This window comes from Pituophis catenifer, unplaced genomic scaffold, assembly GCF_029215685.1.
Source record: "Pituophis catenifer annectens isolate HBS135680 unplaced genomic scaffold, rPitCat1.0.hap2 SCAF_5, whole genome shotgun sequence".
Taxonomy (NCBI): Eukaryota; Metazoa; Chordata; class Lepidosauria; order Squamata; family Colubridae; genus Pituophis; species Pituophis catenifer.
Window position 1 is genome coordinate 34,870,001 of NW_027256885.1, and position 26,077 is coordinate 34,896,077.

Here is a 26,077-nt window from a genome sequence, read left to right on the forward strand (position 1 = left end):
GGCCTCTGGTGTTGGATTGGTCAGTAAGTCAGGTAGGGGACAGCGGCTGAGGGCATCCGCGTGACCCAGGGTCCGTCCGGGTCGATGTACCAGCTGATATGAATAGGCCGAAAGAAAAATAGCCCATCTAGTCAAACGTGGGGAAAGAGCAGCGGGGGTGGGCCTGTCGCCTGCCAAAAGTCCTAGCAAGGGCCGGTGATCAGTCACAAGTTCGAATTGCCGGCCAAAAAGGTATTCGTGGAACTTTTTAACCCCCGCAATTGCAGCCAGAGCCTCTCTGTCCAATTGGCTATAGTTTCGCTCTGCGCTTGACAGAGTGCGAGAGTAAAACACAATGGGCGCCTCTAGGCCGTTCGGCAGTCTATGGCCCAGGACGGCACCAACTCCTACGGGGGAGGCGTCACACACCAATACAAGCGGTAGCGCTGCGTTGTATTGGATTAGGAAACTGTCTTCTGATAGAAGTCTCTTTACTGCCTCAAAAGCGGCTGCTTGTGGTTTCCCCCAGACCCATGGTACATTCTTCCCCAAGAGTTTGTGAAGGGGATCTGCGATGGTAGCTTTGTCTTTCAGGAACATTGAGTAAAAATTGAGCAGTCCAAGGAAGGCCTGGAGCTCTGTTTTGGTCTTGGGGGCAGGTGCGTTCTTAATTGCTCTCACCTTGCTTTCGGTAGGGTGGATGCCTGTGCCGTCCACCCTGTACCCCAAAAATTCAACGGAGGGGACAGCGATCATACATTTATTTTTCTTCAATTTTAGTCCCGCTTCCCTAAATCTAGAAAGGACGTTCCTTACTCTGTCCCCTAACTGACGTTCGTCTAGAGCGCTGACTAGAACGTCATCAAAATAGGGCACCACTCCGGGGAGCCCTTGCAGGAGGCGCTCCATGGTGCTTTGAAACAGGCCGGGTGCAACGCTCACCCCAAACTGGAGCCTGGTGCATTTGAAGGCACCCCTATGAGTTACAATCGTCTGCGCCTCTGCCGTGGCATCATCAACTGGTAATTGTTGATAGGCTTGAGCCAGGTCTAATTTGGCAAAAAATTTTCCGGGCCCCAGGGAGTGTAGTAGATGATGCACGATCGGCACCGGATAGGCGCTCGGCTGCAAAGCCTTGTTGATCGTGCACTTGTAATTGGCGCAGATCCTAATTGAGCCGTCAGACTTTACTGGGGTCACTATAGGGGTTTCCCACTTTGCATGGTCAACGGGAACCAACACCCCTTGTTTAATTAGTTTGTCCAGTTCCGCATCGATCTTTGGTTTCAATGCGAAAGGTACCCGTCTGGCCTTGAGTCTTATTTGGGCTACGTTGGGGTCTAAATTAAGGGAGATAGGGGTCCCCACATACTTGCCCAACGTGTCCCCGAAAACGTCCTGGAACTCGGTCAGGAGACTGTCTTTTAACGATGACTTGAGCATCTGATGGACGCCGGTGAAACCCATACCGAGGGCTCGGAACCACCCCATGCCGAGAAGGCTGGGAAGCTGCTTCGTGACGATGGTCAGCGGCAGGTCTCTTTCGTAGTCTCCGTAGGTGACTCGGAACGTGCCCACGCCTTCGAGGGGGACTCGGTTCCCCTGGTAGTCTAGGATGCGCAGTCTCTGTTTGGAGAGCTGGTCCTTCCGGAACGATGGCAGGAGGGTCTTTAGGGTCGCCCAAGACATTATAGAGAGAGCCGATCCGGTGTCCATCTCCATCGAGCATGGCTTGCCGTTGATTTCGACCACCGTGCTGACTTTGTCCTCGATTTCCGCGCTGGCCTGGTCTATGTGAATGCTGCGGCCATCTCGAGGTTCAAATTCGCGCCGTTTTTTCGCGCCGCTTTCTCTCGTTGGCTGTTTCTGGCGCGTTGATTCTGGTTGGCTGCGACGCTCACGTGGTTGGTGTTTTCTGGGCAGAATGGCTCTACAGACTCGCGCCAAGTGCCCTTTTTTCTCGCAACGCCTGCAGATAGCCTCCCTGTATTTGCAGGACAGTCTGTCATGGTGCCCTCCACAGCTGGGGCAACTTCACCGCGGGCTGCCTGTGTCTTTTCTCTGGTGCTCCGTTCGGAAAACGTCCTCATCCGACTCGGACTCCGAGCTGGATCCGGCATCTTCTCTGTGCACCGGGGCAGACTTGGGGTTGTCTTTGCTGGTCAGCGGACGCTGCAGCGTTTCTGCGGCTTTTGTGGAGGCTTCATGAGCCCTGGCCTCGTCTAGGGCTCCAGCAAGTGTCAAATAAGGCTTGGCGAGCAGGCGCCGTTGCAGCCTAATGTCCCGAACACCACAGATCAGTTGCTCAAGCAACGCATCGTCTAAGTCTCTATAGTCGCAATGGGTTGCGGCTTTTCTCAGGCTGGCCATGTATGCGCTGACCGGTTCTCCCTCTCGCTGAACGCGCTGTCTGAGTTGGCATCGTTGCACGAACTTGGAGGGCACGGGAGCGTAGTGAGCCCGGAGCGTGGCCATCAGGGTGTCCCAGGAGACGGTCTGGACCGGTGTTGGCTCACACAGTGACTCTGCCATCTCAAACACGTCCGGTCCGCAGTGGCTTAGGAAGAGGGCCCTCTTCCGATTAGCGGAGAGCCCCTGCATGTCGCTGGCTTCGAGCGAGCATTCGAACCTCGTTAGGTACGAGACCCATTTTTCGCGGGTCGGATCAAAAGGCTTGGGCGGAACGTAGGCAGACATGTTCGGTATGCCTCCTGTAGTTCGCCTCGTCGCCTAGCTGAAGCTCGTGGTCTCACTGGTTCGCTTCTTGTGACCTCAATCCCACCTTCGTCGCCAATGAAGTGGTTTGGGAATAACGAGAGGCACAACCAAGCAAGTGACAACAGCTCTTTAATTTACAGTGAGACTTCAGCAAAAACTCAGAGGCTGCAGCCCTCCTTATATACAATCCTGGAGGGACTGTCAGCCAATCAGAAACGTAGGCAAGTTTGAAACTCCCGCTTAAAAGTATCAATACATAACACCTTGTATGCCACAGTCATAGCAGGTGGGAAGGGTATTAATCTTTTCACTTGTGTCCTGGCGCCTCCTCTGAGGCCTAGGCCTGTGATATGCCTCCTTCATTTCTTGTTGTTCCTCATCTCTGCGCCTTAAATCTTCCTCAATAAAGCGGCCAGAAAAGTATTCTATATTTCTTTGTTCCCTAGAAACCCCTTCTAGAGAAATAATAAAGGGACTCCAGGATTTGTCTAGGGAGTTCAACATCACACTAATTAAAGTAGATTCAGAAACAGGCTCCCCCCTCTGTATAAGCTCATCCCTCATGGCTTTAAGCGTTGCCAAATGTTCCCCCATTTTGACACCAGGTTTGAGTTTATAGTTGTGGAAAATTCTTGACAATCTGCTGGTTGCAGCCATATTGTCACTATGGAACAAATTATATAGGGCAGTCCAAACTTCCTGAGCTGTGAGGCCGTCTGAAAGACTGGCATACAGAGCTGTGTCTATAGAACTTAACAGGGTTGTGTAAGCTCTTTTATGCAGGAACTCAATTTCAGGGCTCCAAGGTAAAGGGGGTGGTCTTTTGATCATGTCCAGAGTATTTTCTCTTAAGAGAATTATCTGAATCTCTTTACACCATTTTTTAAAATTCTGACCACTTAAATGTAATTTTTCAAAATTATTTGGCAAAGTTACAAAATTATTGCCATTAAACTGCATGGGGAGTTGTTCAAATGGCTGAAAAGAGCCTGTTGTGAATGGCATTGGGATCCCTAAGCCTGGGATCGATTGCTTAGGTCTGGCTCCTTTTTGTAGTCCTTCTGTAGTTTGAAGCAACTGGGCACGTGCAGGAAATGGAGCATGCTCCAAAACCTTTTCTTGTTGGAGCTCCAATCTCCCTCTCTGAGCTCTGAAGTCAGGTCTGGCTGGAGCCTCAGAATAGGCCCGGACATCAGCGATGTGGTGGGGAAGCCTTGGAGGAGTGGGAAGAAGGCCTGGAGATCTTTCTGGAGACTGGAGGCCCATCAGATGAGGTCCATGGGCTGGATAGGCCTGGAAATGTCTCTGGATCTCCTCTTCTCCATCAGAGGAGCAGGATTGCAGCTCCAGATCATCCCAGCAGGGCCGGAAAGGTGCGGAGGCCTCAGCCTGGGCCTCCCTGGAGCATTCAGTGAATGGTGAGCGCCTCTGCAGTGGGGGGTGGGAGGCTGCAGGTCCATCTGGGTTCCTCCGGGGGTGGGAGGTTGGATTTGGGGCCCTCCTTGAGTGGGCAGCTGGGTCTGGGACCTCGGGGGGGCCAGTGGGAGGTTGCTCCATAAGTTGCAGGGCAGCGACCAGGGCCTCTATGGCCTCTTTGATGTTTGCCATGGCAGGCGGGGCCTGGCAAGGGGCTTGTGGGTTCGGAGTGGTCCTCTGGGCTGCTGGAATGCTGAACTGGCTGGCTGGCGTTGTAGGCCTGGGCTGTGGAGCTGGGGAGGGCCTGGCTCGTGGTGCTGGCAAAGTGCCCAGGGGAGCAGCCATCTTGGAGGAAGTTGCCTCCGGAAGTGGCCTGGTGGCCATTTTGTTTGGCGGGAAACTGGGTGGGGGGGCAGTCTCTCTGGCGGCAGGCGCCATCTTGGAGAGATCAAGCAGGGGAGTCCTTACCGGGATGGCAGGCATCTCTGGTGCTGCCTCCTCAGGCCTCTTTCTGGCTGCTGCCCTTGTCTTCAGGAGGGAGGCAAGCGCTGCTCTGCACTCCTCTTCTGACATCTCAGCCACTTGCCTGTCCAGGCTTTCATCTGGTCCTTCTGCCCCCTCTTCGTCAGTGCTGAAGAAGCCTTCTCCAACATTGCCTGGCTCGGCCCCTGGGATCTCTTGCTGCATCTGGGTGGCCTCTGGCTGCCAGGGTGTAGCTGGATGGAAACCCCCTTCAATGTTTTCCATCGTTGATTCAGTCTGGGGCTGCTGTGAAGTTCTCCTCCGTTGAAGGCCTCTGGTCACAACAGGGGAGCTTCTCTCACAGGTTATTTTGGAGGGCATCTCGCCTTTTCAACAGCTCCTGGAGTGGAGTTCTGCTACCATTCCCTCTGCTACCATTCTGTGGAAATTGGGATCGTAGAAACACCCAGGAGCATAGAAGAGTCCAAAGGCAGATGCATGAATAAATGTGATAAATGTATTTATTCATATAACAAAACATATTAACTATATACAAAGGCTGTCTTAATATCCATTAGGATAGGGGGCACACAGCGTGTGTGACTACCCCTATCAAAGATCATGTCTCATGGAGAACAAACGTAAAAGAGAGCTTGGTGGAAAGGTTAGAGGGGGTTTTATACTCAGTGTAAGCCCCTCCTCTCCACATAGGGGTGGGGGCACTTTCTGCCTCCACTAGTGTCCGTATGATATATGTGCCAATGGCTTGCAAATACTTGACAGAAATAGACCAAATAAAAGAGGAGGTGAAGTTGCACTATATATAAGAAATAACTACATCTCTACGGAAATAGAGCACAACAATGATGAAAATTATCTTGAATGCATTTGGGTCAATATTAAAGGGTGGGGGGATGACATTGCCCTAGGTCTATACTATAGGCCACCCAACCAAACAGAGGAAGTAGATGAACTTTTTGCTAGTCAGCTAACTAAGGTATGTAGGAAGCACATCACAATAGTAATGGGGGATTTTAACTACCCTGACATCAACTGGGAGACAAACTCTGCACCAAGTGGAAGATCCAACAGGTTCCTAACAAACCTAGCAGACAACTTTGCTTCCCAAAAAGTAGAGAAGGGAACGAGGGGATCAGCCATATTGGACTTAATTCTCACTAACAGAGATGAAATGATAGAAGGTGTTGAAGCTACAGGAACCTTGGGGGCAAGTGATCACGCAATATTGCAATTCAACATTATGCAAACACAAGTAGTAGAACAAAGTCAAACTAGAGTCTTGGACTTTAAGAGAGCTAATTTCAATAAACTTAGAGAGAGCTTGAGAAGGATTCCATGGATGAGAATCCTTAAGGGGAAAACAACTCAAGAAGTTTGGGAAATTTTGAAAAGCGAGATTATAAAAGCCCAGTCTAGCACAATACCAATGAAGAAGAAAAATAATAGATCTCAAAAGAAACCAGCATGGCTGCATAAAGAACTCTCTAACAAATTGAAAGACAAAAAGGACAAGTATAAAAAGTGGAAAGGGGGGCAAATAACTAAGGCAGAATATCAGCAAATAGCCTGAGCCTGTAAAGATGAAATGGGGAAAGCTAAGGCTCACAATGAACAAAGGCTTGCGACAAAAGTAAAAAATAACAAAAAAAGTGTTAGATCAGGCGCAGGGAAAAGAAGACGTGACCAGCGAGATCCATTCAATACTTTATTAACACAAGAACAGACTGCTGCTGTGCTGCCGGAGCTCTCCTTTTAAGCACTCCGGCAGTCGCACCGCCCAGCAGACAGCGGTTTGAATTTCCCGCCGGTGGATTAGCCAATCCCTGGCAGATGTCCTTATAAGGACATAACACTCCTCCCCTCCTAGTTAGCAAACAGTCAATCAAAGTCAATGAAAGTCACGTAATCGCACAGGTACGTGGGACGCCTAGACGTCCTAGTTGACCTGCGTGGTCTCACTTGTTCGTCGACGCCAACTTGGCCGGACGGGGCTCCTGTGTCTCCCGGTTCCCTCCCAGGAACCGGACTCGGTTCGGCTGTCGAGTGTGTGGGGTCCACCCCAGCGCCTCCGGCCGAACATTGGACCACGGACCGCTGGTTCTGTTGGTCTTCCTCCTGGCCTGTGCATCGGTCGTCTCGCTGCGGTCGCTCGGCACAGACCGGGGAAGAGCGTCTGAGTCTCAGTAAGTCTCTGGTTGTCGCTTGCTCCTCCCTGGTTCCCCGGGCTCCGTGGTTCAGCTGCGGTTCTGGTTCCCGTTGTCGGAGGGGTGTCTCGGATCGGTGCCCTCAGGTCCCAGCCCTCGGCGGCTGGCGGTGTTGTTGTTGGTTGTGTTGGCCGACCTCTCCGGGCTGGTGCAGGCCTCCCTGGTCAGGGTGGTGGAGGCCTTCCCTGCCAGGCTGGCATTGGCCTACTCTGCCGGGGTGGCGGTGGTCGTCCTTGCCGTGTTGTTGTTGTGAGGCCACCTCTGTGGGGTGGTGTAGGTCTCCCTTGCTGGGGTGGCGTTGGCCCCCCTGGTCTGGTTGTTGCAGGTTTCCCTCTCGCACTAGTCCCCGGTCTACTGCAGGTCGGTGGCTGGGGTCCTTCATGCCGGGGCGTTGTTGGGCTGCCCTCTTGGGTGGGTGGAGGTCTTCCTCGCCGGGGTGTGGTGTGCCATCTTCACCTGCGTGTTGAGGTGTGCCCTCCTCGGACGGTCTCCGGTCTACTGCTGCCCTTGGTTGGCAATCCTCCGTGCTCTGGGCCCGCCTGATGCCCTTGCCGGGTGGCCGGGGTTCGCCCTGGCTGGGAAGTCCCCGGTCTACTTCCCTGGCATGATGCTGCCCTGGTTGGTCGGGTCGTTGCTCCCCCACCTCGTAGGGGTGTTGTAGGCCTGCCTTGGTGGGGTCTGGTAGGCTGACCTCGTCTGGATGTTGTTGGTCTCCCTCGGCGGGGTGTTGCCGGTCTACCTCGACGGGGTGTTGCAGGCCTACCTCATCGGGGTGTTGTAGGTCTACCTCGACGGGGTGTTGCAGACCTACCTCGTCGGGGTGCTGCAAGGCTACCTCGCTGGGCTGGTTTTGTCCTACTTCCCTCCACCTTTTCCGGAGCTGGTCGATGTGACGTCTACAAACCTGTCCATCTTCCAGCTCCACTCTGTAGGACTTCGGGCCGGTTGTGCTTTCTATCTTCCCCTTCAGCCATTTCGGAGAGCCGTGGAAATTCAATGCAAAAACCGGATCTCCTACACTGAAGGCGCGAAACGGGCGGCTGGCAGTTGCGGTCACTTCTGGGCTGTATTGTGGGTGCAGCCGGTCCAAGGGTGACCTTAGCCTTCTGCCCATCAACAGTTCAGCTGGGCTCTTGTGGGTGGTGGCATGCGGCATGATGTGTTGGGTGAGGAGGAAGGAGTCAATTCTTTCCTGCCAGTCGCCCGTGCCCATCTTGGTGAGTGCCTCCTTGGTGAGTCTCACCATCCGTTCAGCCTGTCCATTCCCAGCTGGCCTGTAAGGTGCTGACAGGGCATGGCGGATGCCCCTTCCAGCTAGGAACTCCTCCATCGTCTTGGACGTTAACTGGGGCCCATTGTCAGAGACCAAGACGTCCGGTAGCCCATGTGTTGCAAATAGACGCTGGAGCGCCCTGATGGTGGCTTTGGACGTGGTAGATGCCATGGGGATGACCTCCAGCCACTTAGAGTAGGCATCTACGACTATTAGGAGGTGTTGCCCCTGCATCGGGCCCGCGAAGTCAATATGTACCCGTGCCCAGGGGCTGCTAGGCATCTCCCACTCTGAGGTTGGGGCTTGTGGGGGGGCAGGGCGTACCTCTTGGCATGGGTCACATCTGGCGACCCATTCCTCGATGTCTTTGTCCATGGATGGCCACCAGACGTAACTCCGTGCCAGGCCTTTCATCCGTATGATGCCAGGGTGCCCGCTGTGGAGGGTTTCCAGCGTCTTCTGTTGCAGGGCGCTGGGGATCAGCACTCTTTCTCCCCATAGCAGACAGCTTCTCATCGTGGACAGCTCCTGTTGCTTCCTCACGAACGGGCTGAATTTCTCGGTGGGTTTCTCTGTTGGCCAGCCTCGCAGGACCCAGGACATTACTTGCTTGAGTGTGGGGTCCTTCTGGGTGTGGGCTGCCACATCTGCGGATGTGACTGGGCAGTTTATGTCAGTGTCAATGTGGAACAGACCAAACGTGGGTGCGGGGTCTTCCACTGGTTCCTTGGATGGGCATCTGCTCAGCACGTCTGCGTTCCCGATTGACTTCCCTGGTTTGTGGATTAGTCTGTAGGAGTAGCCCGCTAAGAAGATTGCCCAGCGTGTCATTCTGGGGGACATGAATGTTGGGGTGGGCTTGTCCCCTGCCAGCAGTCCCAGTAATGGTTTATGATCAGTCACTATGGTGAAAGTCCTGCCATAAAGGTATTCGTGGAAGCGTTTGGTGCCTGCCACAATGGCCAAAGCCTCTTTGTCCAGCTGGCTGTAGTTCCTTTCAGCGCTGGACATGGTCTTTGAGAAGTAGGCGATGGGAGCTTCCGAGCCATTGGGTAGTTCATGGCTAAGCACTGCTCCGACCCCGTAAGGTGATGCATCGCAGGTCAGGTGGAGGGGAAGTGTCTCATGGTACTGCATGAGCACACTGTTCGAGGAAAGTAGCTTCTTAATTGCCCAGAATGCTGCTTCCTCCTCTTCCTCCCATCTCCAGGAAACCGCTTTCCCCAGCAGGCGATGGAGTGGCTCTGCGGTTGTGGCTTTCTGTTTTAGGAAAACACTATAAAAGTTGAGTAATCCTAAGAAAGCCTGAAGTTCCGCTTTGTTTTTGGGGCTGGGAGCCTCATGTATGGCCTTAACTTTGTTTTTGGTGGGGTGAATGCCTGTGCCATCTATGAGATAGCCCAGGAACTCGACTTCCCGGACTCCAATGATGCACTTATCTCTCCGGACCCGCAGACCCTTCTCCTTGAACCGCTGTAGGACTTGCCTTAGCCGTTCAATCAGTTGAGTCTTTGAGTCCCCTGAGATTAAGACGTCATCAAAGTACGGCACCACCCCTGGAATGCCTTGGAGAAGGCGTTCCATCATTGATTGGAAAATGCCTGGGGCTGCACTGACCCCAAATTGGAGGCGGTTACATTTAAATGCGCCTCTGTGGGTGACAATTGTTTGAGCCTCCGCTGTTGCCTCATCAACTGGCAATTGCTGGTAAGCCTGGGCCAGGTCCAGTTTGGCAAAAATTGACCCACTTCCGAGGGAATGCAACAGATGTTGCACCACTGGAACTGGGTATGCGCTCTGCTGCAAAGCCTTGTTAATTGAACATTTATAATCAGCGCAGATGCACACAGACCCATCATGCTTCATGGGGGTCACAATGGGGGTCTCCCATGTCGCATGATCGATCGGTTCCAGAACGCCTTGGGCGATCAGCTTATCTAGCTGAGCATCTACTTTCGGCCTCAAGGCAAACGGAACCCTGCGGGGCTTTAGCCTAATTGGTGTAATTGATTTATCTAAATTGAAGGAAATTGGCTTCCCCACAAATTTGCCCAGCTTACCATCGAAGACTTCCTTGAACTCTTCGATGATGATGTCGAGTTCATCCTTCTGGATCTGGTGAATCCCTCCAATTGTGAGCCCTAGTGGCTGGAACCACTCCACTCCTAGCAGGTTCGGGCGGCTGTGCTCTACGACTGTGATGGGCAGGCTGCCATGGAACTGGTTGTAGGAGACTTGTATGCGGGCTCTCCCTAGGACTCCGATGGGTTTTCCCCCAAAGTCGACAAGCTTCGAGTGAAGAGGTTTCAGTTCTCGCTTGCTGATGCTGGGTTTCAGGCGCTTCAGCTGATGCCAGTCCATAATGGAGTAGATCGAGCCCGAATCTACCTCCATTGAGCATGGTGATCCTTCCACGTGGACGGTCACGTGGAATTTGGTGGCATTGTCTGCGTTGGTGTGGGCGATGGTCGTCTGATGGACTGCTCTGCTCCTGGAAAATTCTTCGTCTCCGCGTCTAGATTGGCCAGAGGACCGTTTGGATGTCCTCTGGTAATCTTTCCAATTTTCGCGATTCCGGTGCCTGGGTGGTTCGGGGGCTGGGTCCACGGCTCTGCAGGCCTCTGTGATGTGCCCCCTCTTCAGGCAGCGTCTGCAGGTGGCATCTCTCCAACGGCACGATGCCCTGGCATGGTCCCCTCTGCAACTTCCGCAACGCTCTCCCCGGTCGCCATGTTGTGCGGTTTCCCGCCTCGGTGGTCTGGACACTTTGTGGACAGCCATCTCTTCTTCGGATTCTGATGCAGCTGTGGAATCGTCCGTTGAGCTTTGGGGGGCTTTTTGGATTTTGTGTACCCCCTTCGCTTTCATCATCACGGCAGCCGCTTTTTCGGACATCTCTGCCTCTGTGGCTTCCTCTACGACATCCTTGAGCAGCAACTTTTTTCTGCTTAGGAATTTCTTCTGTAGGGCTCTGTCTCTCATGCCGAAGACAATTCTATCACTGATGGCATTGTCAACGTTGTCAAATTCGCAATTTGCTGCGATTTGACAAAGCGCGGCCACAAAGTCTTTGATGGATTCACCTTCCTTCTGGTCTCTCTGGTGGAAGTTGAATCTGTTGGCGACTGGTGTCCCTGTGGGGGCATAGTGCTCCTGTAGGACTTGTTGTAGGTCAGCCCAGGGCATTTCCTCTATGTCCCTTGGTGCCACGAGGTCGACGGCCATCTCCAGGACTTCGGAGCTGCAGTGAGCCAGGAACAGGGCTCTTCTGCAGTCATCGTCGAGGTCTCTGAAATTGTTGCCTCTCAAAAATTGCCAGAATCTTATCATATAAGATTTCCACTTCTCCTTCCCTGGTTGGAAAGGCGCGATGGCGAGCATTGCAGTTTCGGGTGCTGCCATGCTGTCGGTGGTCTTGGTGCCGTGACTTCAGCTCTTAGTTTAGTGCTGGTGTCTCAGGAGGGTCTTCGCCTTGGTTCGTGAATCCTTCGTCGCCAGTGTTAGATTAGGCGCAGGGAAAAGAAGACGTGACCAGCGAGATCCATTCAATACTTTATTAACACAAGAACAGACTGCTGCTGCGCTGCCGGAGCTCTCCTTTTAAGCACTCCGGCAGTCGCACCGCCCAGCAGACAGCGGTTTGAATTTCCCGCCGGTGGATTAGCCAATCCCCGGCGGATGTCCTTATAAGGACATAACAAAAAGCTTCTTCCAACATATTAAAAACAAGAAAAAAGTCAAGGAAACAATTGGCCCATTGCTGGGAGAAAGTGGCAAGAAGGTGACAAGCAACAGGGAGAAAGCAGAACTACTTAACTCATTTTTTGCATCTGTCTTTACACAAAAGGAAAAAACAGTCCAACCTATCAAAAACAGCACCACAAAAAACAGATTAGGAACACAAATTAAAATATGGAAGAAAATGGTACTATCCTAGAAAATGTCTACCCTAGATGAGTTCAAATCACCAGGACCAGATGGATTACACCCCAAGGTTCTGAAGGAACTGCCAGACGAGATCTCAGAACCACTGAACTATATCTTTCAAAGATCCTGGAGCACAGGGGAACTGCCAGAGGATTGGAAAAGAGCTGATGTAGTTCCCATCTTCAAAAAAGGAAAAAAAATAGATCCAGGAAACTACAGACCTATCAGCCTGACCTCAATACCAGGGAAGATTCTGGAAAAGATAATCAAACAACGAATCACCGAACACCTAGAAGCAAACCAAGTAATAACCAAAAGCCAACATCAGTTTGTCAAAAACAGATCATGCCAGACTAATCTTATTGCATTCTTTGACAAAGTGACAAAATTAGTGGACCAAAGGAATGCTGTCGATATAATTTACTTGGACTTCAGTAAAGCATTTGATAAAGTAGACCATAACCTACTACTAGATAAAGTAGAAAAATGTGGGTTAGACAGCATCACCACCAGATGGATTCATAACTGGCTGACCAACCACACTCAATGTGTAGTCCTCAATGGAACTGCATCTACATGGAGGGAAGTATGCAGTGGAGTACCCCAGGGCTTTGTTTTAGGCCCAGTGCTCTTCAACATCTTCATCAATGACTTGGACGAGGGGATAGATGGGGAACTCATCAAATTTGCAGATGACACCAAGCTGGCAGGAATAGCCAACACTCCAGAAGTTAGGCTCAAGAAACAGAAGGATCTTGACAGACTTGAACATTGGGAGCTATCTAACAAAATGAAATTCAACAGTGAAAAAAGCAAGGTTCTACATTTAGGGAAGAAAAACAAAATGCACAGGTACCGTATATGTGGTAACTTGCTCAATAGTAGTAACTGCGAGAGGGATCTTGGAGTCCTAGTGGACAACCATTTAGATATGAGCCAGCAGTGTGCAGCAGCTGCCAAAAAAGCCAACACAGTTCTGGGCAGCATAAACAGAGGGATAGAATCAAGATCACGTGAAGTGTTAATACCACTTTATAATGCCTTGGTAAGGCCACACTTGGAATATTGCATTCAGTTTTGGTCACCACGATGTAAAAAAGATGTTGAGACTCTAGAAAGAGTGCAGAGAAGAGCAACAAAGATGATTAGGGGACTGGAGGCTAAAACATATGAAGAACGGTTGCAGGAACTGAGTATGTCTAGTTTAATGAAGAGAAGGACTAGGGGAGACATGATAGCAGTGTTCCAATATCTCAGGGGTTGTCACAAAGAAGAGGGAGTCAAACTATTCTTCAAAGCACCTGAGGGTAGAACAAGAAGCAATGTGTGGAAACTAATCAAGGAGAGAAGCAATTTAGAACTAAGGAGAAATTTCCTGACAGTTAGAACAATTAATAAGTGGACCAACTTGCCTGCAGAAGTTGTGAATGCCCCAACACTGGAAATTTTTAAGAAGATGTTGGATAACCATTTTTCTGAAGTGGTGTAGGGTTTCCTGCCTGGGCAGGGGGTTGGACTAGAAGACCTCCAAAGTCCCTTCCAACTCTGTTATTCTATTCTATTCTATTCTATTCTATTCTATTCTATTCTAGTCTAGTCTAGTCTAGTCTAGTCTAGTCTAGTCTAGTCTAGTCTAGTCTAGTCTAGTCTAGTCTATTCTATTCTATTCTATTCTATTCTATTCTATTCTATTCTATTCTATTCTATTCTATTCTATTCTGTTCTAGAATAGGGCACGGCAGGGTGAGCGGGGGGGCGGGGTGAGCGAGCAGCAACCGGGCGACCGGTTCAGGGGCGTGGCTAGCCAGTGGTTGCTACTGGTTCGGTGACCCAGGCCAAATTACCTCTAGAAACCCACCACTGCTATCAGAGTTGAAGAAGCTTCTTGGATGAGAAGCAAAACATCTTCAAAGAAAAAACAAAGTCCAGTTGCCTCCTGAAAAAAAACACTTTTGGGACTCCCTTACTGAGGAGAAACATCAACTGCAAGATGACCTGAATGTGTTCTACTGTAGGTCTGAGAGGAGTTCGCTGTCATCTACTGCTACCTTCCACACTTCAGACACACCAATAGTAGCCAAATCTTCTACATCTATCTCCATCTTTCTGGGGGCCCCACCTCTGGTGATCTTAGAAAAAGATGTGTGAGGTCTATTTCATAGACAAAAGCACCAGACCCAGACAAAGTAACTTGCTTGAAAGCCTATGCTGAACAACTGGCCCCCATCTTTACCCGCATCTTTAATAAATCACTGGCAATGTGTTATGTCCCTTCTTCCTTCAAATGCTCTACTATCATCCTGGTTCCTAAGAAACCATCAGTGAGCTAAATGACTACAGACTGGTTGCTCTGACATCTGTAGTTAAGACCTTTCCCTCCACCTTGAAAGAGGCAGTGGTGAGGCCTCTCCTTAAGAAGCCTTCCCTGGACCCAGCAGTGTTAGTAAATTATCGTCCAGTCTCCAACCTTCACTTTGTGGCAAAGGTTGTTGAGAGTGTGGTGGCGTGACAGCTTCCCCAGTACCTGGATGAAACGGTTTATCTAGATCCGTTCCAGTCGGGTTTCAGGCCTGGATACAGCACGGAAACGGCATTGGTCGTGTTGGTTGATGATCTCTGGAGGGCTCGGGACAGGGGCTGCTCCTCTGTCCTGGTCCTATTAGACCGCTCAGCGGCTTTTGATACCATCGACCATGGTATCATGCTGCGCCAGTTGGAAGAGTTGGGGGTGGGGGGCACCATGTTGCAGTGGTTCTCCTCCTTTCTCTCTGACCGGTCGCAGTCGGTGTTGGCTGGGGGGCAGAGATTGACCCCGAGGCGCCTTGTGTGCGGGATGCCACAAGGGTCGGTCCACTCGCCCGTCCTGTTCAACATTTATGTGAAGCCACTGGGTGAGATCATCCGTGGTTTCGGGGTGAAGTACCACTAGTACGCTGATGACACTCAGCTGTACATCTCCACCCCGGGCCACCCCAACGATGCCCTTGAAGTGATGTCCTGGTGCCTGGAGGCCGTGCGGATCTGGATGGGGAGAAACAGACTCAGGCTCAACCCGTCCAAGACCGAGTGGCTGTGGTTTCCGGTGTCCCGATATAGCCAGTTGGTGCCATCACTGACTATTGGGGGCGAGTCATTGGCCCCCACGGAGAGGGCTCACAACTTGGGTGTCCTCCTGGACACACGGCTGTCTTTAGAAGAACATCTGACGGCTGTGGCCAGGGGGACTTTTTATCAGGTTCGCTTGATTTGCCAGTTGCGTCCCTTTCTGGATCGGGACTCCTTATGCACGGTCACTCACACCCTCGTCACTTCCCGGCTGGACTACTGCAATGCTCTCTACATGGGGCTCCCCTTGAGGAGCATCCAGAGGCTCCAGCTGGTCCAGAATGCGGCCGCGCAGGTGGTTATAGGAGCGACATGGCATTCCCATGTAACACCTCTCCTGTGCGAGCTGCACTGGCTCCCGGTGGTCTTCCGGGTGCACTTCAAGGTATTGGTTACCACCTTTAGAGCGCTCCATGGCTCAGGACCTGGATATCTACGAGACCGCCTTCTGCCACCGGTAGCCTCTCACCGACCAGTACGCTCCCACAGAGAGGGGCTCCTCAGGGTGCCGTCGGCCAAACAGTGTCGACTGGTGGCCCCCAGGGGGAGAGCCTTCTCTGTGGGGGCACCTGCCCTGTGGAACGAACTCCTCCCGGAGATACGGAGGATCCCGGATTTATGCACCTTCCACCGCACCCTCAAAACTTTCTTATTTCAACAAGCTGGGCTGGCTTAACTCTTTTTAATTGTTTAATTTTATTTTGTTTTTAAAAACAGGGGTATTTTAATTAGTATGGGCCAAATTTATTTAATATGTTTTAAATTGTTTTTTAAATTTTGTACTGTATGTGTTTTATCTTGGCTGTTCACCGCCCTGAGTCCTTTGGGAGTAGGGCGGTATATAAATCTAAATAAACTGAAACTGAAAACTGAAACTTTGAAAGGTTAGTGCTGGCCCACCTGAAAATCATCATGGATCCGCTGTTAGACCCCTTACAGTTTGCCTACCAAGCAAATAGATGCTGTCAACATGGCACTGTATTACATCTTGAATCCCTGGGGGCCTATGCATGGGTCCTTTTTGTAGACTTCAGCTGGGCATTCAATATCATCATTCCAGAAATTCTTCTCTCTAAACTGATTCAGTTAGCTGTGCCTGTCCATACTTGTAGGTGGATTATTAGCTTTTCGACAGATAGGAAGCAACAGGTGAAGTTAGGGAAAATTACATCTAGTACCCAGGCAATTAACACATGTGCCCCTCAGGGCTGTGTGCTTGCTCTATTGCTCTTCTGTCAAAGCTGATTCGGATTCTATCCCTGCCTGCAATTTTCCTTGCAGCTTGACAACAGAAATGGAAGGGAGGGGTTGAAATCCTTGGGGGGTAGTTGGGAGGGGCTGAGGAATCAAGCGAGCCAGCTGGGCCCTGTGAAAGTTCCTTCACTTCAAGGTCATGTTATGGGAACTCTTTGAACGGCACAGACTGTTTTCCAAAACACAAAGTGTTGGATTGGCAAACAATAGACAGTGGGAGGCCAAAAGGGGAATGTTACCTATGTAGGTAAAGTTTCCTTCATCTGTACCTATATGGATCTATCAGTAAAATTATACTCTTGGTAAAATTATGTCCCAGGATTTTTTCCCCTGTATATGCTAATGGGACAGTTGACATCTTCTCTCTCTATACCAATGACTGCATCTCTAGGGATCCCTCTGTTAAAGTACTGAAATTTGCAGTTGATACAACAGTCATTGGTCTCATTCGAGATGGTGATGAATCTGCATATACATGGGAGGTTGAACAACTGGCCCTGTGGTGCAGCCAGAACAACCTGGAGCTGAACATGCTTAAAACTGTAGAGATGAGAGTGGATTTTAGAAAGTTCCTACTCTACTGCTTCTTACTATATTCAACAGCACAGTATCAGTATTAGAGTACTTCAGGTTTTGGGGTTTTATAATCTCCCAGGATTTGAAATGGACACCCAACATTAGAACGATCATTAAAAATGCACAACAAAGAATGAAGTCTGTAGGTGCTTTTTTTCAGGAGGCAACTGGACTTTCTTGTTTTTTCTTTTGAAGACATTTCGCTTTTCATCCAAGAAGCTTCTTCAGCTCTGGCACAACAAAGAATGTTCTTCCTGCATCAACTCAGGAAGTTCAGGCTGCACTAGGAGCTGTTGATACAGTTTTATAGAGGAATTATTGAGTCTGTCATTTGTACTTCTATAACTGTCTGGTTTGGTGTAGAAATGAAACAGGACAAGTATCAGATAAATAACAAGACAGACACAGACTCCAACAGATATTTAGGACTGCAGAAAGAACAATTGCAACCAGCTTGCCTTTTATAGAAGACCTGTAGATTGTGCGGGTCAGAAGGAGGACTGAGAAGATATCTATAGACCCCTCACATCCTGGACATAAACTGTTTCAACTCCTCCCCTCAGGATGCTGCTATAGGCCATTGCATGCCAAAACAACACAAGGACAGTTTTCCCCCGCATGCCATGACTCCGCTGAATACCTAATTCTACTGTCTAATGTCTATGTATATTTACCCATGTTATATGGCTGTAGTATTATTATTATCCTTCTTATCTTCTTTACTACCCCCTCTTATTGGTATTATTATGATTATTATTACTCTGTTGCTTTGCATGTACACAGAGAGCTTCTGTACCAGAGACAAATTCCTTGTGTGTCTAATCACACTTGGCCAAATAAAGCTATTCTATTCTATTCTATTCTATTCTATTCTATTCTATTCTATTCTATTCTATTCTATTCTATTCTATTCTATTCTATTCTATTCCATTCCATTCCATTCCATTCCATTCCATTCCATTCCATTCCATTCCATTCCATTCCATTCCATTCCATTCCATTCCATTCCATTCCATTCCATTCCATTCCATTCCATTCCATTCCATTCCATTCTCATGCTTTTGTTGCATGGGCTTTCCTTCAAAATATAATATTCACTTTTTTTAAAAAAAAATGATTTATATGCCACCCTTCTCCGGAGACTCAGGGCGTCTTACAATGCGTTAAGCAATAGCCTTCATACTTTTGTATATTTATACAAAGTCAGCTTATTGCCCCCACAAACTGGGTCCTCATTTTACCTACCTTAGAAAGGATGGAAGGCTGAGTCAACCTTGAGCCTGGTGAGATTCAAACTTACAGTAATTGCAGACAGCTGGTGTTAATCACAATGCTTTTAGTCTGCTGAGCCACCAGGCTCTCAAACATTCAGTTTGAGACTTGGGAACATGGACATATGTATCACTGCTTGGCCTATTACATGCTCTCTTGATCCTTGCTTATCTTGGCTTATTTGATAGAGCTGATGTTGTGGCCTGTCAGCTGCCAGCCCCTCCAGCAGCCAAATCAGAGGAGGAGGAGGCGTGGAAGTCAGGGTCAGCATCAAGGCAACCTGAGAGCTCCGAGGGGGAAGAGAGAATGGACCTGGCAGAGAGAGAGACAGAGGCAGAGCCTGGGCCGTCCATCAACCCTCAGATAGAGAGTCAACAGCTCCCAGGTCTGGAGGTGGCTGATGAGGAAGAGGAGGAACACCTGGGTCCAGTGCCTGATGCGTGGATGTGCAGAAGGCAGAGAAGAGGAGAGCAGTGGAAATCTATGGGCTGGTCCTTGGGACAGAAGAGCCACCGCTGCTAGCAAAGCCCCACCCTATTTCTGGAGATAAAAGGCAGGGGGCAGAGATGAATAGATGTGGCAGACAACTATTCATCTTCCGGACGGATGGACTTGTTAGCCTGCAGTGAGAGAGAAACTTTTTGCCGAGGCTTCTGGTGCTCCTAATAAAGGAATCTTTGAGTTAACTTCAGAGGGTTTGTCGTGTTTGGGGAGCTGGGTCAGAACAGCTGAAGGGATGGGGGTGACCAGATAAATCCGGGGAGGAGTGAATGTATCTTTGTGTGATACAGTGGGACTGTTGGAGGCAATCATCTGCCCACTCGAGAAGAAACCTTCCTTGGATACTCTTGTTTTAGCTAACAACTGTTCAGTCACAAATAGCCTTCTTGAGCAAGATGCTTGATAGATTGGAATCTGTGCAGCTGCAGATACTTTTGGAGGACACCAATTGCCTTGGCCCTGTTAAGCAGAGTGTAGAGCACAGAGAAACGTTGCTGAGAGCAATGAATAAGAGATGTGCAAACTGGTTTATCAAAAGTTTACTTTATAGTGAAAAAACAATCTCATAGTCTTTAAATCAATCCAAGTCTTTGCCAGTTAAATCAGTCCAGTGATACAAAAATCTTCTTACCACACAAACAGTAGTTGGTTAGAATAACAAACTCACTCTGGTTCACAAACCACGATGGTAGCAGATCCATCCAACGATGATAGCACAATGATAGCAACTCCTCACACTATGGTAGCGTATCATCAACTGAATACATTACAGTACCCTTCTTAAATACGTTTACAACCAGTGATTATCTAATTACAGCATGACTCAGCATTACAATGAATCAGCAGTAAAACTTTAAAGTCACACAATACATATTTATGTTAAAGTCACAGAACACATATATTGCCTGGACAACTTGTTAGGCTCAAACCATATCCTAACATTCTCCCCTTTGGACAGGTCAATATATACAGTTTAGATTCTTAATCCATAGCTTTCACAACACGTTTTATGTTTGATAGCACCTTGCGCTTTGGTAAAATTATCAGCAATATTGTCTTCCGACATACAATATTCCAACTTAACCATGTTGCTTTGGATACACTGCCGAACATTCAGATACCGAATGTCAGTATACTTAGATCTAGTTTTAACTGCTAAATTTGTTGCCATTTTTATAGCAGCTTGGTTGTCCTCATGTATTACAATTGGATAATCCATCTTTAAACCAATATCCATCATTAGTTGTTTGTAATAAATCAGATCAGTACAAACTAGTGACAAACATGAGAATTCTGCCTCCATAGTAGATAGACTAATATGTTTTTGACGAATTGATTTCCAGCCAATCAAACAATTGTCTAACATGATAGCTATACCTGATGTGGACTTTCTGGTGGTCAAATCAGTAGCAAAACTGGCATCAGCATATGCGCTCAATACTAAATCATTGTTAGGTTCTAGATACAATGCATAATGCATCGTCATTTTCAGATATCTTAATATATGCTTTGCTGCCTGCCAATGCCTATCAGTTGGCTCTGCATTATATCTCTCTAATTGGTTTACTCCAAATGAAATATCGGGTCTCGACCAATTGCTTATATAAGATAGACTACCTATAAGAGACTGGTAGATCTCCTTACTAAATTTAGGACTTTGGATTTCTCCTTGTTGAAAATCCTGTGCCATAGGCGTTTTAGCTGGCTTACATAGCTCCATGCCATAATGTTGCAACATTTGGCTTATTTTGCTAGATTGAGATATTTTATAACCTCTAGCTGTTTGATTGATATCTAGACCCAAATAATGCCTAATATTTCCTAAATTTCTGATTTTAAATTTGGTTTGTAACTGTTTAACAATATCTATGGCTTCCTTGTCAGTTTTAGTTATTATGGCTATATCATCTGTAAACAATAACAAAAATGATACTAACCCATTATTATTTTCTCCTTTAAAGAGACACTTATCCGCTACACCTTCATGAAAACCAATCTTATTTAGCTCTTTAACTATACATTGGTTCCACTCAAACCCTGATTATCTCAAACCATAAAGGCTTTTATTTAACTTCCAACAATCAGTGTGGTTTTGTGTTTCAACTCCTAAAGGCTTCCTCATATAGATGGTGTGTCTCAATGGAGCATGCAAGTATGCTGTCTCTACATCTATATGGTTAATACTATATTTATACTTAGCCGCCCACACTAGCATTGTTCTTAAAGTACTAGCACGTAAACTAGGAGCAAAAACCTCATCGAAATCTTTTTCGACCTGAGAAAAACCTTGAGCTACAAGGCGAGCTTTATGGGTTACTGTCCCATCTATGCTTTTCTTAATTTTGTAAACCCATCTACAACCTATTAATTTTTCACCAGGTGGCAATTTCACAGTTTCGTAAACACCTAACTTAGTTAAAGAATTAATTTCCTTACTCATTGCCTCCTTCCAAGCATTCTGCTCCTTTTCAGGATAAAGCTTGATATCCTCATAACTTGAAGGTTCTATGTTAACCTGGCAAACTACAGTTGCTTTATATCGATCAGGTGGATGCCTTTCCCTAGTAGATCTCCTAGGTAATACAGGACTTACTGCAGATGGTTCATCTGACTCCTCCCCTAAAACTACCTCCTCTAAACCTACTTCCTGTTCTTCATCCTTGATAGAGGATTCTACAGTCAGGTCCATAAATATTGGGACATCGACACAATTCTAACATCTTTGGCTCTATACACCACCACAATGGAGTTGGAATGAAACAAACACAATGTGCGTTAACTGCAGACTGTCAGCTTTAATTTGAGGGTATGTACATCCAACTCAGGTGAACGGTGTACGACTTACAGCAGTTTGCATATGTGCCTCCCACTTGTTAAGGGACCAAAAGTAATGGGACAGAATAATAATCATAAATCAAACTTTCCCTTCTTAATACTTGGTTGCAAATCCTTTGCAGTCAATCACAGCCTGAAGTCTGGAACACATAGACATCACCAGACGCTGGGTTTCATCCCTGGTGATGCTCTGCCAGGCCTCTACTGCAACTGTCTTCAGTTCCTGCTTGTTCTTGTGGCATTTTCCCTTCAGTTTTGTCTTCAGCAAGTGAAATGCATGCTCAATGGGATTCAGGTCAGGTGATTGACTTGGCCATTGCATAACATTCCACTTCTGTCCCTTCAAAAACTCCTTTGGTTGCTTTTGCAGTATGCTTTGGGTCATTGTCCATCTGCACTGTGAAGCGCCATCCAATGAGTTCTGCAGCATTTGGCTGAATGTGAGCAGATAATATTGCCCGAAACACTTCAGAATTCATCCTGCTGCTTTTGTCAGCAGTCACATCATCAATAAATACAAGAGAACCAGTTCCATTGGCAGCCATACATGCCCACGCCATGACACTACCACCACCATGCTTCACTGATGAGGTGGTATGCTTAGAATCATGAGCAGTTCCTTTCCTTCTCCATACTCTTCTCTTCCCATCACTCTGGTACAAGTTGATCTTGGTCTCATCTGTCCATAGGATCTTGTTCCAGAACTGTGAAGGCTTTGTTAGATGTTGTTTGGCAAACTCTAATCTGGCCTTCCTGTTTTTGAGGCTCACCAATGGTTTACATCTTGTGGTGAACCCTCTGTATTCACTCTGGTGAAGTCTTCTCTTGACTGTTGACTTTGACACACGTACAACTACCTCCTGGAGAGTGTTCTTGATCTGGCCAACTGTTGTGAAGGGTGTTTTCTTCACCAGGGAAAGAATTCTTCGGTCATCCACCACACTTGTTTTCCATGGTCTCCCAGGTCTTTTGGTGTTGCTGAGCTCACCGGTGAATTCCTTCTTTTTGAGAATGTTTCAAACAGTTGTTTTGGCCACGCCTAATGTTCTTGCTATCTCTCTGATGGGTTTGTTTTGTTTCTTCAGCCTAATGATGGCTTGCTTCACTGATAGTGACAGCTCTTTGGATCTCATCTTGAGAGTTGACAGCAACAGATTCCAAATGCAAATAGCACACTTGAAATTAACTCTGGGCCTTTTATCTGCACATTGTAATTGGGGTAATGAGGGAAGATCACACACCTGGCCATGGAACAGCTGAGAAGCCAATTGTCCCATTACTTTTGGTCCCTTAACAAGTGGGAGGCACATATACAAACTGCTGTAAGTCCTACACCGTTCACCTGAGTTGGATGTACAAACCCTCAAATTAAAGCTGACAGTCTGCAGTTAACGCACATTGTGTTTGTTTCATTCCAACTCCATTGTGGTGGTGTATAGAGCCAAAGATGTTAGAATTGTGTTGATGTCCCAATATTTATGGACCTGACTGTACATCATCTAAATCCTCAGGAATATCATCAGGAATATGATGCTCTATACTAACAGTATCATTATCATGTCTATAATCTGCACGCTCTAGTTTATCCCATCCTTCGTGCTCTAGAAATTTAGCACTTGCACTACAGTAAACACTAGTAGTTCCCTGTGCCCAAAATCTAAAAGACCTATGATTTGATTCATAGCCAATGAAAAACATTTTTCTGGCTCTCTGTTGATCCTTTCTCCTTAAACTAGATGGAATATGTACCCAAGCTGGGGTTCCAAATGTGTGTAAGTAACTAAGATTTGGTTTCCTCCCATGCCATAAGGTGAATGGTATTTCACCCGTAGAGGAATGAACCACGTTGTTTAACACATGGTTAGCACACATAACAGCCTCACCCAATAAATTTTCAGGCAAACCAGAATCTGCCAACATAGTTTTAGTCATGGCTTGTAATGTTTGGCTTCTTCTCTCGATATACGAATTGTGTTGTGGTCTGTACGGAGCAGACCGTTTATGCTGGATCCCTGCATCCTGCAAAAACTTTTCCAACCTTTGGTTGGTAAATTCTGTACCATTATCAGTCACTAAGCATTTAACCTTAAATTTCTGTTTCCTTTCCACAAAATGCAGCCAGTTGTTAATATGCTGGAATGTTTCACTTTTTGTTTTCATAAGATAACAGAATCCGTATCTTGAATACTGGTCTACTATGCTTAGAATATAGCAGGCACCTCCTATGCTGGGTTTTTTGGGTCCAATTAGGTCTACAAACACTACCTCTAATGGCTTTTTGGTTTTAAAACCATTAACACGGTTTGCTGGTGTTACCCTACTTTTTTGCTGACTACAGGCATTGCAATTCAGATATTTACTACATGCTTGTAGTTTTATCCCTTCAGATAACTGAACTGTTTTCTTTAACGTCCTGAAATTTAAATGCCCAAGTCTCTGGTGTAACAGATGAATACATTCATCATGTGGTTTAACATTCTTATAAACTGACTTCCGGTTGGAGCCGTTGTCGCCGATAGACGGTCTTTCGTAAGACCACCAGCCCCGCTGCTCGTAAAGAGCCACTTCTACGTTGAGAAGTGGCTTGGAAAGCTCCACGATCCTGAGGAATCGGGAGAAGAGCCGGCGCGATGAGGTAGAGTCCCCTTTGAAGCCCCCAGACTGTTTTTTTAAGCGTCTGGGGAGGAAGCAGGGTGAGGCTCCCTTTACAGCGCGCTGAGGCTCCGGGCTCCGAGGACGTCTCTGCCTTTGCAGAGCCAGGCGACGCGACCAACGAAACAAGAGAAAGCCAAGAAATTTGTTTAAAATAAGCAGGGTGGAATCTGGACTTCAAATTTAAACCGCAAGTATTTTTCTTAGCCCTGTGATTCAAAGTAGTAACTGAGAAGAAGTGAAAGTACTTTTAAAATGGTGCTCGGCTTCAGCAATAAGGGAGGCTGAAAGAGAAAGTGTTGAGCCTATTTCTGCTACAAAGTAACAAAAACTAACAATGCTGGCCTGAGTAAAGAGTAATTTTTTTTTAAAAGTGATTTGACTTGTTCTCTCTCCCTTGGACTGGACTAAAGCTGGGGAAATTCCTGAAAGGTTTTTGTGCTGGAGAGGGAGAGAGGATATATTTTTTAGAAAGAGTCAGGCTGCGTGGAAAAATGGCTTCAAAACAAAAGCCAGCTAAAGCTGAAGGGGGGGGGGGGGGCTCCCCCACTCATAAATCTAAAGAGCAGCCTCTGAGCTCACAGACACAGACTCAAACACAAGAATCTGGATTTAATGATTTGAAAGAATTTATTGCTGGTGCTCTAGATCAGAAATTTGAAAAATCACAGCAGGAATTTAAGGAGATGGTCCAAGAAAAATATGATAAGATGAAACGGGAAATACTGGGAGCTGTAACTGGTTTGTCAGAAGTAGTCCTCCAAGTTGATAAGAAAGTGGAACATCTTGGATCAGAAATGGAGTCTAAAATGAAGGAAGCTGATCAAAAAATTTCTAATGTTGATAATAAAACACAAAGGCTTGAAAATGAAGTTACAATGATGCAATTTAGATTTATGGAGTTTGCTGTGAGACTCAGAGGTATAAAAGAGAGTAACAGAGAAGATTTGAGAAGAGTTTGTGCTGATGCTCTGGCTGTTATGTTAAAGGTTGATCCTGAGGAGATCTTTTGCAAAATTGACAAGGTCTATAGAGTGAATTCTTGGGTGGCAAGACAAAGGCAATTGCCTAGAGATGTGGTGATCTACTTTACAGATAGAAGAATAAGAAATGATATTTTGCAAAAATCTTTTGTTTCTACTATTCAAGTGGATGGAAGAGAAATTGGGATCTACAAAGAATTGCCACCTAAGATGTTGAGAGATAGAAAAGATTTTGGATTCCTGGTGACTGAATTAAAGAAACAACAAATTCCATTTAGATGGGACACCCCAGTGGGTATAATATTGAGGTATCAAGGAGAAAGATATCGATTAAATACTCTTCAAAAAGCAGAAGAATTTTACTTCAGTGTTTTTAAACCAGGTGCAACATCTCCACGTACCTCCTCGGTGTTAGCCATAGTAGAGGGTGAGAAGGATATGCAATTTGAACAAGAGCTGGAAGAGCAGAGGAAACAGATGGAGAGGGAGGCATTAGAGTCTCAAGGAGCGGCAGGGGGCCTACCCCTGTTGGATTCTCCTTTAGAGCTTCCAGTTGAACCTCCTAAAAATACAAGAGAAGTGGCAGCGGAGCTCGACTTGATGTTGCATACTGCTAAAGATCAGCGTATTACTCAAGCAGCTTACAAACAACTTTTAGAGAAACAACAACACCAGAGCTCTAAGTTATCACAAGATGAACAGGGAGCCAACGGTAAAGCACAAAAATCCGAAGCTATGGGAGGAGCCAAACCGAAGACTATTAGTGTGGAACAGAAACTTCAGCAAATGCTCTTATCGCTTCAAGGGCCCGCAGATGACAATTAAGTTTTTATCTTGGAATGTGAACGGATTAAACTCACCACAGAAAAGGAGGAAGATATTTCACTATTTGAGACAAT

At 47.4% G+C, this 26,077-nt stretch overlaps 1 protein-coding gene across 1 annotated transcript in view; it reads left to right on the forward strand.

The window, feature by feature from the left end:
- Positions 1–26,077, forward strand: part of PPFIA3 (PTPRF interacting protein alpha 3) — a 404,830-nt gene that overhangs the window by 142,256 nt on the left and 236,497 nt on the right. The gene's annotated exons all lie outside the window — the stretch shown is intronic.